General features: G+C 33.8%; 1 long non-coding RNA gene across 1 annotated transcript; it reads right to left on the bottom strand.

Annotated features, from left to right (window-relative positions):
• Positions 1-188: 188 nt before the first annotated feature.
• LOC123880209 lies at positions 189-11,484 on the bottom strand. The gene is made up of 2 exons (XR_006799183.1): positions 9,591-11,484; positions 189-347 (listed from the first exon to the last, which is right to left on the bottom strand). It is a non-coding gene; the product is annotated as an uncharacterized LOC123880209 (long non-coding RNA).
• Between the last annotated feature and the right edge of the window lie 3,324 nt (positions 11,485-14,808).

Genomic DNA, 14,808 nt, shown 5'->3' with positions numbered 1-14,808 from the left:
GCCAATTTTATCAAAAAAATATAAATAAGATAAAATTATTCAAAAGTCCAAATACACTATCTTAATGCCTTTTAATTTTATATATTTTATACTTTTATTTAGGTAGACGAAATTAGGGCGTACTTTGTCCAAAATCGTTCTTAAATTCAGGGGTGGCACAAAGGTATCGTAAATAAAAATGAAATATGATGAATGAATTAAACACTTTAATCGTAGTAATCGTAAAACTGTCTTTTTCTTAGGCATTCTAATGCTAAATCCAACATGTCTTGGCTGTGAGCAACTGTATATGATCGTTTTTTCTTTTTTTACGAATTCTCGATTCATGTCTAGAGTTTTTGGATTACCTGTAAATAAAATTAATATAATCGACTATTGCAAATATAAATTTATAGTAGTATATTTTGTAATAGTTAATTTTCTTCAAATACACTGGACAGCAAATAAACCGGGCCACCTGCTACCTTGGCAGTCTGATTCGATTTTCTCAAAAAGTATAAAACTTACAACTATCAAAATTATACCTGCAGAAAGTGCAAATTAATCAATTAATTAAGTGTTTATTAAGGATTTTAGAAAGAAGAGTCGTTTTCCAGCCATGTTAATCGTTAGTAATCATGAAATGAAAACAAAAATTAAAGCCAGAAACAAAAATAAAATTAAAAAAAAGTTTTTGGTCAGTATTCAGTATTCCTTCCCCTTGCTCGGATAACTGCCAGCATCCTTGTATTCATCCACCTCACGAGCCTGACGATGAAATCTCGAGGATTGCATTCCGCTCTTTAATTGCGATTCGCAGCTCTGGAAGCCTTGAGAAATAAAATGATTGAGTTAAAACAGATATTTTAGCAGTATAAAAATATGTTTTCTTCATTATTATTATGTTAGATTTTCAATATGGCGTCGCTGGCGTCGTATGGTTTGACGTGGAACTGACAGCAGAAAGTTTTCGAGCTTCAAATTAACCATCATAGGAAAGACTTCCACATAATTGAATACATGTTTAAAATTCTTCTCAATCTTTCGTATTGACAAGCATTGACAGTTAATGTAATATTTTTGCGAAAACTATTTTATTTATTTTGTAGTGATCAATCTCCCGCGCCTAGTTTTAATGAAAACAGTAACAGACTCAATTTTGAACCCCTAAATCTGTTCTTAGAAATCATCTGATTTACTGGAAAAATATATTTAAGTATTAAAATATAGTCTCATTGACACATAATGAACTAAAATATGGATTTTTAATCACAATAATGAGTAAAAAAAAGAACTGTTGCCAATTTTTGCAAATTATATGTCTAGTTTAACACAATTTTTTGTATTGAATAAAGCATAACTTCATTCAAAAATTTATGCGAAAATAAACTATGTTCTTTAACGAATCTTTTTATGTAGTTTTGATAACAATCCATTAATTTGATCTAACATAAAAATAATAATAAACATCACTCCAAATTGCAATAAGCAGCCACGCAATAAACAAAATAGTCTTTTTAAATATGATACATTAAATGTCAATACGAAAAATTGGTTTATTTTAAACATGTATTCAATGATGTGAATTTTTTTTCCTATAATGGTAAATTTAGCGCTTGAAATCATAAAATTTTTGATTTTTGTGAGAGCGCGGCCTTATACAAGCGTGGGAATTGAGGAAGCTTAATGTGTGATGAGTTTGGCATAACGGCGGCGGATACCTCGGCCTTTGGTCTCAAATGTGTCTTGTTTCATTAAACTGATTTTACCTTATCATTATTATGTCAATTAATAAAGCTGAGCTTAAGATGCTGTCAAAAAAAACGCTTTGCTTTACTCCACTCCACTTTACTCTGTAGGTAAACGTCGAACCTTGTTCGTAACGGACCTTACGGATCGAATCCTTTACGGATGGAGCTATGGGAGCGCACTGCATTACTAACTCCAGAAACCCTATCCAATCCAATGGAGCCTGAGGCATTTAGTAGCATGAGAAAATAGGAGGCAGAGAGAGTCAATACTAATAATAACTGTTCAATGTTTCTAGATACCAGGATGTGGTACAAAACAAGATTCAGCATTTAACCCTATGCATGCAACTCAGGGATGCCCTCTTTGCAATGACTCAATCTGACAAATATCGAGGCCTTAAGGAAAACATGGAAGGTCATCCTTTGATTAAAAAAATGTTAATATCTCTTCAAAACCAACGTTATGGCATTTATCTCCCCTAAATTAGTGCAAAAAGTTTAAGGTAGGGTTAAACTGTATTTATATTTTCTCGGGATACCAAAAGAATGTTAAATTTAATTTATTATTAGTATTGACTCATTGTTTTTATTGTTTCTACATACCAGGATGTGGTACGAGACAAGATTCAGCATTTAACCTTATGCATGCAACTCAGGGATGCCCTCTTTGCAATGACTCAATCTGACAAATATCGAGGCCTTAAGGAAAACATGGAAGGTCATCCTTTGATTAAAAAAATGTTAATATCTCTTCAAAACCAACGTTATGGCATTTATCTCCCCTAAATTAGTGCAAAAAGTTTAAGGTAGGGTTAAACTGTATTTATATTTTCTCGGGATACCACAAGAATGTTAAATTTAATTTATTATTAGTATTGACTCATTGTTTTTATTGTTTCTACATACCAGGATGTGGTACGAGACAAGATTCAGCATTTAACCTTATGCATGCAACTCAGGGATGCCCTCTTTGCAATGACTCAATCTGACAAATATCGAGGCCTTAAGGAAAACATGGAAGGTCATCCTTTGATTAAAAAAATGTTAATATCTCTTCAAAACCAACGTTATGGCATTTATCTCCCCTAAATTAGTGCAAAAAGTTTAAGGTAGGGTTAAACTGTATTTATATTTTCTCGGGATACCAAAAGAATGTTAAATTTAATTTATTATTAGTATTGACTCATTGTTTTTATTGTTTCTACATACCAGGATGTGGTACGAGACAAGATTCAGCATTTAACCTTATGCATGCAACTCAGGGATGCCCTCTTTGCAATGACTCAATCTGACAAATATCGAGGCCTTAAGGAAAACATGGAAGGTCATCCTTTGATTAAAAAAATGTTAATATCTCTTCAAAACCAACGTTATGGCATTTATCTCCCCTAAATTAGTGCAAAAAGTTTAAGGTAGGGTTAAACTGTATTTATATTTTCTCGGGATACCAAAAGAATGTTAAATTTAATTTATTATTAGTATTGACTCATTGTTTTTATTGTTTCTACATACCAGGATGTGGTACGAGACAAGATTCAGCATTTAACCTTATGCATGCAACTCAGGGATGCCCTCTTTGCAATGACTCAATCTGACAAATATCGAGGCCTTAAGGAAAACATGGAAGGTCATCCTTTGATTAAAAAAATGTTAATATCTCTTCAAAACCAACGTTATGGCATTTATCTCCCCTAAATTAGTGCAAAAAGTTTAAGGTAGGGTTAAACTGTATTTATATTTTCTCGGGATACCAAAAGAATGTTAAATTTAATTTATTATTAGTATTGACTCATTGTTTTTATTGTTTCTACATACCAGGATGTGGTACGAGACAAGATTCAGCATTTAACCTTATGCATGCAACTCAGGGATGCCCTCTTTGCAATGACTCAATCTGACAAATATCGAGGCCTTAAGGAAAACATGGAAGGTCATCCTTTGATTAAAAAAATGTTAATATCTCTTCAAAACCAACGTTATGGCATTTATCTCCCCTAAATTAGTGCAAAAAGTTTAAGGTAGGGTTAAACTGTATTTATATTTTCTCGGGATACCAAAAGAATGTTAAATTTAATTTATTATTAGTATTGACTCATTGTTTTTATTGTTTCTACATACCAGGATGTGGTACGAGACAAGATTCAGCATTTAACCTTATGCATGCAACTCAGGGATGCCCTCTTTGCAATGACTCAATCTGACAAATATCGAGGCCTTAAGGAAAACATGGAAGGTCATCCTTTGATTAAAAAAATGTTAATATCTCTTCAAAACCAACGTTATGGCATTTATCTCCCCTAAATTAGTGCAAAAAGTTTAAGGTAGGGTTAAACTGTATTTATATTTTCTCGGGATACCAAAAGAATGTTAAATTTAATTTATTATTAGTATTGACTCATTGTTTTTATTGTTTCTACATACCAGGATGTGGTACGAGACAAGATTCAGCATTTAACCTTATGCATGCAACTCAGGGATGCCCTCTTTGCAATGACTCAATCTGACAAATATCGAGGCCTTAAGGAAAACATGGAAGGTCATCCTTTGATTAAAAAAATGTTAATATCTCTTCAAAACCAACGTTATGGCATTTATCTCCCCTAAATTAGTGCAAAAAGTTTAAGGTAGGGTTAAACTGTATTTATATTTTCTCGGGATACCAAAAGAATGTTAAATTTAATTTATTATTAGTATTGACTCATTGTTTTTATTGTTTCTACATACCAGGATGTGGTACGAGACAAGATTCAGCATTTAACCTTATGCATGCAACTCAGGGATGCCCTCTTTGCAATGACTCAATCTGACAAATATCGAGGCCTTAAGGAAAACATGGAAGGTCATCCTTTGACTGAAAAAATGTTAATATCTCTTCAAAACCAACATTATGGCATTTATCTCCCCTAAATTAGTGCTAAAAGTTTAAGGTAGGGTTAAACTGTATTTATATTTTCTCGGGATACCAAAAGAATGTTAAATTTAATTTATTATTAGTATTGACTCATTGTTTTTATTGTTTCTACATACCAGGATGTGGTACGAGACAAGATTCAGCATTTAACCTTATGCATGCAACTCAGGGATGCCCTCTTTGCAATGACTCAATCTGACAAATATCGAGGCCTTAAGGAAAACATGGAAGGTCATCCTTTGATTAAAAAAATGTTAATATCTCTTCAAAACCAACGTTATGGCATTTATCTCCCCTAAATTAGTGCAAAAAAAGTTTAAGGTAGGGTTAAACTGTATTTATATTTTCTCGGGATACCAAAAGAATGTTAAATTTAATTTATTATTAGTATTGACTCATTGTTTTTATTGTTTCTACATACCAGGATGTGGTACGAGACAAGATTCAGCATTTAACCTTATGCATGCAACTCAGGGATGCCCTCTTTGCAATGACTCAATCTGACAAATATCGAGGCCTTAAGGAAAACATGGAAGGTCATCCTTTGACTGAAAAAATGTTAATATCTCTTCAAAACCAACGTTATGGCATTTATCTCCCCTAAATTAGTGCAAAAAGTTTAAGATAGGGTTAAACTGTATTTATATTTTCTCGGGATACCAAAAGAATGTTAAATTTAATTTATTATTAGTATTGACTCATTGTTTTTATTGTTTCTACATACCAGGATGTGGTACGAGACAAGATTCAGCATTTAACCTTATGCATGCAACTCAGGGATGCCCTCTTTGCAATGACTCAATCTGACAAATATCGAGGCCTTAAGGAAAACATGGAAGGTCATCCTTTGATTAAAAAAATGTTAATATCTCTTCAAAACCAACGTTATGGCATTTATCTCCCCTAAATTAGTGCAAAAAGTTTAAGGTAGGGTTAAACTGTATTTATATTTTCTCGGGATACCAAAAGAATGTTAAATTTAATTTATTATTAGTATTGACTCATTGTTTTTATTGTTTCTACATACCAGGATGTGGTACGAGACAAGATTCAGCATTTAACCTTATGCATGCAACTCAGGGATGCCCTCTTTGCAATGACTCAATCTGACAAATATCGAGGCCTTAAGGAAAACATGGAAGGTCATCCTTTGATTAAAAAAATGTTAATATCTCTTCAAAACCAACGTTATGGCATTTATCTCCCCTAAATTAGTGCAAAAAGTTTAAGGTAGGGTTAAACTGTATTTATATTTTCTCGGGATACCAAAAGAATGTTAAATTTAATTTATTATTAGTATTGACTCATTGTTTTTATTGTTTCTACATACCAGGATGTGGTACGAGACAAGATTCAGCATTTAACCTTATGCATGCAACTCAGGGATGCCCTCTTTGCAATGACTCAATCTGACAAATATCGAGGCCTTAAGGAAAACATGGAAGGTCATCCTTTGATTAAAAAAATGTTAATATCTCTTCAAAACCAACGTTATGGCATTTATCTCCCCTAAATTAGTGCAAAAAGTTTAAGGTAGGGTTAAACTGTATTTATATTTTCTCGGGATACCAAAAGAATGTTAAATTTAATTTATTATTAGTATTGACTCATTGTTTTTATTGTTTCTACATACCAGGATGTGGTACGAGACAAGATTCAGCATTTAACCTTATGCATGCAACTCAGGGATGCCCTCTTTGCAATGACTCAATCTGACAAATATCGAGGCCTTAAGGAAAACATGGAAGGTCATCCTTTGACTGAAAAAATGTTAATATCTCTTCAAAACCAACATTATGGCATTTATCTCCCCTAAATTAGTGCTAAAAGTTTAAGGTAGGGTTAAACTGTATTTATATTTTCTCGGGATACCAAAAGAATGTTAAATTTAATTTATTATTAGTATTGACTCATTGTTTTTATTGTTTCTACATACCAGGATGTGGTACGAGACAAGATTCAGCATTTAACCTTATGCATGCAACTCAGGGATGCCCTCTTTGCAATGACTCAATCTGACAAATATCGAGGCCTTAAGGAAAACATGGAAGGTCATCCTTTGATTAAAAAAATGTTAATATCTCTTCAAAACCAACGTTATGGCATTTATCTCCCCTAAATTAGTGCAAAAAAAGTTTAAGGTAGGGTTAAACTGTATTTATATTTTCTCGGGATACCAAAAGAATGTTAAATTTAATTTATTATTAGTATTGACTCATTGTTTTTATTGTTTCTACATACCAGGATGTGGTACGAGACAAGATTCAGCATTTAACCTTATGCATGCAACTCAGGGATGCCCTCTTTGCAATGACTCAATCTGACAAATATCGAGGCCTTAAGGAAAACATGGAAGGTCATCCTTTGACTGAAAAAATGTTAATATCTCTTCAAAACCAACGTTATGGCATTTATCTCCCCTAAATTAGTGCAAAAAGTTTAAGATAGGGTTAAACTGTATTTATATTTTCTCGGGATACCAAAAGAATGTTAAATTTAATTTATTATTAGTATTGACTCATTGTTTTTATTGTTTCTACATACCAGGATGTGGTACGAGACAAGATTCAGCATTTAACCTTATGCATGCAACTCAGGGATGCCCTCTTTGCAATGACTCAATCTGACAAATATCGAGGCCTTAAGGAAAACATGGAAGGTCATCCTTTGATTAAAAAAATGTTAATATCTCTTCAAAACCAACGTTATGGCATTTATCTCCCCTAAATTAGTGCAAAAAGTTTAAGGTAGGGTTAAACTGTATTTATATTTTCTCGGGATACCAAAAGAATGTTAAATTTAATTTATTATTAGTATTGACTCATTGTTTTTATTGTTTCTACATACCAGGATGTGGTACGAGACAAGATTCAGCATTTAACCTTATGCATGCAACTCAGGGATGCCCTCTTTGCAATGACTCAATCTGACAAATATCGAGGCCTTAAGGAAAACATGGAAGGTCATCCTTTGACTGAAAAAATGTTAATATCTCTTCAAAACCAACATTATGGCATTTATCTCCCCTAAATTAGTGCTAAAAGTTTAAGGTAGGGTTAAACTGTATTTATATTTTCTCGGGATACCAAAAGAATGTTAAATTTAATTTATTCAATGGTGTTATTAAAATTTTACCAAATAAACTTGGAGCAGGTATCCGGGCTCGAATCCGGCATTTCAGCTCATCCCATAAGTGTTCTATCGGATTCAAGTCAGGGTTTCGAGCTGACCAGTCCATTGTACGAATGTCCACGGCGTGTACATACTGGGCTACCACATGAGTAACATGAAGCCGTGCATTATGATGCATAAACTGCCCGATATATCCTGCGTAAGGTACCACATGGTCAGTGAGGATTTCAGTAATTTATCAATGACATCAATCCACGTGTACAACCCCGTGGTTCGATGAAAACTTACGCTGTACGTGTGGTTAACGAGATGCCGCCCCAGATCATTACAGATCCTTCTCCATAAGCAAGTTTCCTCGATGCAACACTGAGAATAACGTTCTCCAGGGCAACGATATTCTCTCTGAGGTCGATCATCTCACTCTGGTCTCATCAGTGAAGAGTACATTACCCCACTGTCCTAACGTCCAGTCCCTATGCTCTCGAGTAAACTCAAGTCGTGCTTCACGGTGGGCTACCGTCAATGCTGCGCCTGTAGCAGAACAGAAGTTGGATATCGGGCGTCGGCATTCGTACAATGGACTGGTCAGCTCGAAGTCCGGACTTACATCCGATAGAACACTTATGGAATGAGCTGAAAAGTCGGGTTCGAGCCCGGATAACTGCTCCAACAAGGCTTCCATAGCTGGATGCAATTAAAGAGTATTGGAAGGCAATTCCTCGAGATTTCATCGTCAGGCTCGTGAGGTGGATGAATACGAGGATGCTGGCAGTTAGCCGAGCAAGGGGAGGGAATACTGAATACTGATCAAAAACTTTTTTTAATTTAATTTTTGTTTCTGGCTTTAATTTTTGTTTTCATTTCATGATTACTAACGATTAACATGGCTGGAAAACGACTCTTCTTTGTAAAACCCTTAATAAACACTTAATTAATTGATTAATCCTAATGAATTTCCATTCATTTTAATCATCATAAAATGCACTTTCAGCAGGTATAATTTTTATAGTTGTAAGTTTTTTACTTTTTGAGAAAATCGAATTAGACTTTCAAGGTAGCGGGTGGCCCGGTTTATTTGCTGTCCAGTGTATAAAAAGTGAGTTCATTTCTAGCACTTTTAGTTGGCGCATGTCTGTTAATAAAAGTTTTTTCTTATAAAATTTCTAGGTTTTGCCCGCGGCTTCGCTCGCATGAATTTTGGTTTATCATAAATCCCGCGGAAACCGTGGATTTCAGGATAAAATATACTCCTTCAGGAGTTCTCCTACATCACAAGTCTCAACTGTTTATCCTATTTGGCTGAAATTAGAAATGGAAATAAATTATACCCTGACTTAATACACAGGCTACTTTTTATCGTGATAAAGCCATGGTTCATGCGGAATCAATAAAAAAAAACAACATTCACGCAGGCAGCGCCGCAGGCAAAACCTAGTAACTTTATATTTAAAGAAACCTTTTATTATCAAACATTAATTTAAAACACCTTAGATGCGCCAGAAATCAACTCTTTTATCAACTTACTTTACATTTTGTTATGTAGGAAATACATAGTTATTTATACAAAATACTTATGTACGTTTTGGTAATTATTCAGATACATAACAGTTTTAAATAGGTATAGAGGGTATAGAGTAAGAAAAAATACAGACCAGGTACTTTTTCATATAAGTAAAAAAAAAAAAGTTCTTATTATAATTTTGACGACCCTAAGGGCAGACGAAGTTAGAAAAACATCACATTACAGATTGTATCCTAACATTGTCTGCCCTAATATTTCTGTAGTAAAGATAGTAGTAAAGATTTAAAAAACTTACCTCCAAGCAGTATTGAGTAATGACACAAATTTTCGGGGTCGGTAAAAAAGAAGCGTGTGCGTGAACCGAAGTTACTCACGATTGTGACAAAATGGCCACCAATATTTTGACAAATGACATTGCAAAGTTGCCATGATTAAATATGTATACTTCCCAAATCACTACAATTAGTGTTTCCATAAAAGGAAAAAAAAATATTGAACTTTTTAAATTTTAGCCGATGTTAGGCATATAAGTTGAAGTTAGGAGACTCTACGGTAATTTAGGATTACGTTCAATTTTTTAACATATACAAAGTCGAGGATTAAAAAGATTAAAAAACATGCTAACAACATTGGTTAATTGTGTTAACTAAGTTATTGGTTAGGTGCGCATTTGAAAACATTGAATTCATTGAATACTGTGTTAAGGTGCTGCTTAAAAAAGCAGGTTTTCGGTACCGACAGGTCGGTGCCGGTATAATAGCCTTATGTTATCGTATATTTATTACCCACTTACGTAGAGACACGTATGATATGAGGCTATATTACCCGCACCGAGCTGTTGCTACTGGAAACCTGCTTCTTTGTGCGACCACCCTTATCCCCGTTGTCAGTTCCGGGATATATTTACAATGATATCAATAATACGCACCGCCAAGCACTTAGGGCGGACGCAGTAGTATATAAATATGTGTATTTTCTATTATTATAAGTATTCTCTGAGTTAATGGTGAGATTTTTCATAATAATATGGTTTAGGGGATTTGTTACTTAGTTTACAGCAATTAAACCAAGAATAATTATTAGGTTTAAGAATATAAAGTAAAATTTGTATAATGCTATTGGTATACATTCCTATGCTAGATCTAATCAACTAAGATCTTCATTTATATTATATTTTACAGAATTACACCTGTATCATTCATAAATGGGATTGTATGTAAGAAAACTATAGTAACTTCTTTCTGTAAAAGGAATCCGGTTTCATGGATAGCTATAAAACTACTACTTGCTGATTGTTAGATTGTTATCCATGATTCCCTCACTCAAATGTGTCAGAAGTAGTTATGTACTTACTTGATCGCGTGAGCCGCAATCGAGTTAAGCAAGCTTGTTAATATTATAACTATTATCTACTTGCTGACGTCCGCGTGCATTAGGGTCTCTTGGGAATCTTTTATTTTATGAGATAAAAAATGACCTTATGTTCATAGCCAGGATGCGAGCTTTTGAGCTGTGAAAGGGCCGCCACAAACAGGCCGTCGAACATATTATAGAGTTACTTTTGCATTTATATTGGATGATGAGTATTTACGACGCCGTGGGAACTTTAATGAAAATATAAGAATCGGAAGAATGTCTTACGGTAGATCGAAACACGGGATGGATACAGTAGATCTCGAGTAAACATAACATTGGGAATGCTTGACGGGTCGCAGAGCGAACTAATCCTTGCTTTTCGTGCGCGTACCACTTGGTTTGCTGTTTAAATTATTATCAAAGAAGACACCGCACATTGTCACATTGTAAAGTCCCTTGTGTGAAACAATGCTTATATATGTAGTTAAGTTAGACATGCGGTATATAGACTAGACAGATACCCAATGTGATTTCCCGCCCGTCCACGCGTCTAGACCGACGCACCTAGCTACTATATCCAAATTCAATGCCCATTATTATAAATACAAAAAAAGTTACCTTTTCATGGCTCGTCTGTTTAACTGATTTTATGAAAGGTACAGAGGTCGCTTGCATCTTGGAGATGGATATGGGTTATATACAATTGAAATTGTTCTAAATTTACAAATCTTACATTTGTAGTAAATATACGTTAAAGACTTACTATAAGCAGTTCATAAATACCTTAACGATTTAGTTTCCTAATAAAATTGTTTCTAAATATACCTTTAATAAATCAACTTGTTTGCCGTTTCATTCACTTTCCCAACGCCTATGTAGATAGTAATTTTGGTACTGGGCAGTAAATGAACAGTGGCCTAGTGGCGAAGGCGCTGAAATGTACCGACGACGTTTGATAAGTCTGCTCAGGACATCTTATCCTGAAAATTAAAGGATTCTAGGGACAGACTTTACAGATATGCTTCCTCCATACGAAGGGATGGAGGGGGAAAATTTCCAATTTCCTAATTTTCCTATTCTTTGAATGCAATTCCTAGCTTACATACCAAAGGAGACCGACCAGATTTGGGGGCCATCTCGTTACAGAAAAAAAAATGGGAAAATCCTTTATTTTATGATAAACCAAAATCACAAACAATAATTTGGATTTACAGTTGCTAAATATAAAAAAAGTAATTTTGGAAATGTTTGTTGAGATTATGCATTTCGTGAAATGGAACGACTAAAAAAGCAATGAGTCAGTCTATGGTTAGTCAGCAAACAAATGTCAGTGTCAAAATAGAAATGTCAATGTAACAAATAACGGTTGCAGCAGCGGTGACCGGCGGGGTGATTACGTATCTCGCGACAGGCTTGGATTTAGTAGACTTCTTCTTTTTTGGTGGGTTTTCAGGTATTTAGTAGGTAGAAAACATCGATGGTAGAAAATATTTGGTATATTTTGTTAGAATTGACACTTTTTAGATTATTTTAGTATTTTTATGGCTAAAGATGAGTCTTATATGAAACTCTTATAAGATATGAATAGGTATCTTAATGCGGGGTGTTACCCTTTTCTTTCAATACAAATGTGACTATCTCCTTCAGAGATAATTTATACTTTTCATAGGAATCATAAACCTAATTATTATTGAATATTTTATTTAATGGGAACCTACCTAAATAGTTTAATAAACGTCTAAATTATTAGATAGATACATACTTGATTGATAATTGCAAAAAAATATTTTTCGATTAGGCGTTACTTTGCTTGCTTTTTCTGCTTCTCTAGTAGTAGTAGTAGTAGTAGTAGTAGTAGTAGAGGGGTTCTGTTAGCAGGTTATAGCGAATTATGCTTGTTGTTCCTTGTAAAAAACATATTCTCTAACATAACCTTACATGGATTCAAGCCCATATATCTTGATTATGCAATTGTCAATCAAGCTGAAACTGAAGTAGTCTAAAGTTAATATTTTTATTTAACAAATGACACTAATTTGGAACTTGTAACAGTTCAGCAAATTCTGGTCTCCTTTCAGTCTTCTAGGACTTCAGGAAGTACCTATCCTAGAATTTTTGACTAGAGGTTAATGGTCATCACTCATACAGTGATCACATGGACAGTGAGGGACGAAATCGCCGTATTTCAAACCCCTCCCCTCCGCCCTGGCTACGGCCCTGATTATCGACATGTGGTATCTAATGGAGGTGATCTGTGTTTTGGTAGGAGTTGTAAAAATAACACACTATCTACTGTCATGCATAAAATAGATTTATTTCCATATGACCTTTATCACAACATCAACACATTAGTTGATTTCAAACTACGTAATATAATATAATATATAAATATCGCTCACCCTACTTTTAAATGTCACTGTCCACACTTAGGGTGAGATCTATAGAGCGCGCTCTGCCTTTGCTTAGACTTAAGACAGAGTTAAAACGAGACAGAGCCTATATCTCTCACATAAATCTGTCTCGTTTTAACTCAATCTTAAGTCAGAGCAAAGTCAAAGTGCGCTTTATAGATTTCAGCCTTAGATGTAGTACTACATCTAAGTGTGAACAGTGACATTTAAAAGTAGGGTGAGCGATATTTATATATTATATTATATTCCGTAGTTTGAAGGCAACTTATGCTCAAGAGGATAGTCTAGTTGTAGTTAATTATATTAAATTATTATATTATATTAAATAGTAAAATTAAAAAAACTCAAGAAAGATATTAGGTCGAAGATATGGCTATTTAGACTACTAACTTTTAACTTATGCAATATTTCTTTAAAATTCAAACGTGCCAGCATAGCTATTCTCCGTTATATCTATATTTCTAAAAATTTTGAAAATTGGACTACATTTACAGGTAGAAAAATAGCTTTTTGCATGAAAGATTACAACTAGACGATCCTCTTAAGTAACATTTATTATAACATTATGTTACTTATAAATATTACAAAATCACAGTTTTTTTAATTGTACCTATGTTACAATAATTATTTTAAATCAGTCTCCTTTCTTCTCTTTAATTATACTTGCTTAAAATTATTATTAGGTGTGGAAAACTTGTCATTTAATTCGAGACACGCGCATGCGCACGTAGTTTAACGTACTAGCTGCTTTTTAACGTACGTCAAGTTACAATGGAAATGGACGTCGTGTGAACGACTGTCTCGTATACGGTAAAACCTTATACGTGAAAAAATCGAATCGAATAGCTGTCGTGTCAACGCAGCCTTAGGGTTCCATTAGTAGCATGGCTGTGGCACGGAAGACCCTAAATATTATGTGAGGTTAGCGTAAATTGTTTTGATATCTTTGTCTAAGCGTAATTAGTTACCTTGTTTAGCACGTATCTTATTCCAAACTTATTATCTAAAACTAGATCAAGACAATAAGATTAAGTTAGACGGAATATATTGACATAGTATTTATGTCTTTGGTACACGACTATTAACTATTATAATATAAATTAACATTAAGGGCCTGTTTCAGCACTTGAGTGCGCAGATTGTTTTAGTGTTTTGTAAAATAGTGAGACTGTTGGTTTATTTAGAGAGCGAAATATTAATTTTTTGTGCGCATTAACTTATAAACTCTTGTACAGTTCTAATAGTAGATTATGCAACATGAGGATAATGTAATGTCTTACGTCACGGGCACCTGGATAAATCCCAAGCGAACGAGGGATTTTAGAGTAACTCCCAAGCGTTTTAGAAAAATTTAAAACACCACAGGCAGATATTAGTTTCAAGAATATGTCTGCAAAATTTCATGGGCTTTGGTTGCTTAATATTCAAATGAAATTGGAACTACGATTGTATGAAACGAGTGGAAACGAGTGACGGAGAGAGCCCTGTTAAATTAGTGTTTATTTGCTAGAAATTTGGATGCTATCTGTCAGATAAGTTGTGTATATGCTATCAAAAAGTTTATCAGCAAGTGGTTAAACAGGCCCTAAATGTAAATTGCTTACTTCGCATATAATATTTTTTACCCTAAGTACTTACAAGATAAAAAGTAAAAAAAACATACTCTTTAAAAAAGTAAAAAAATATTTTTTTCTTTTTACCTTAACTAGAGTGAGGAAACTTTCGGTTTGAAGTTGCCTTCAAACT

Source organism: Maniola jurtina, chromosome Z (genome assembly GCF_905333055.1).
Source record: "Maniola jurtina chromosome Z, ilManJurt1.1, whole genome shotgun sequence".
Classification (NCBI taxonomy): Eukaryota; Metazoa; Arthropoda; class Insecta; order Lepidoptera; family Nymphalidae; genus Maniola; species Maniola jurtina.
This window is presented reverse-complemented; position numbering and strand designations above follow the sequence as displayed.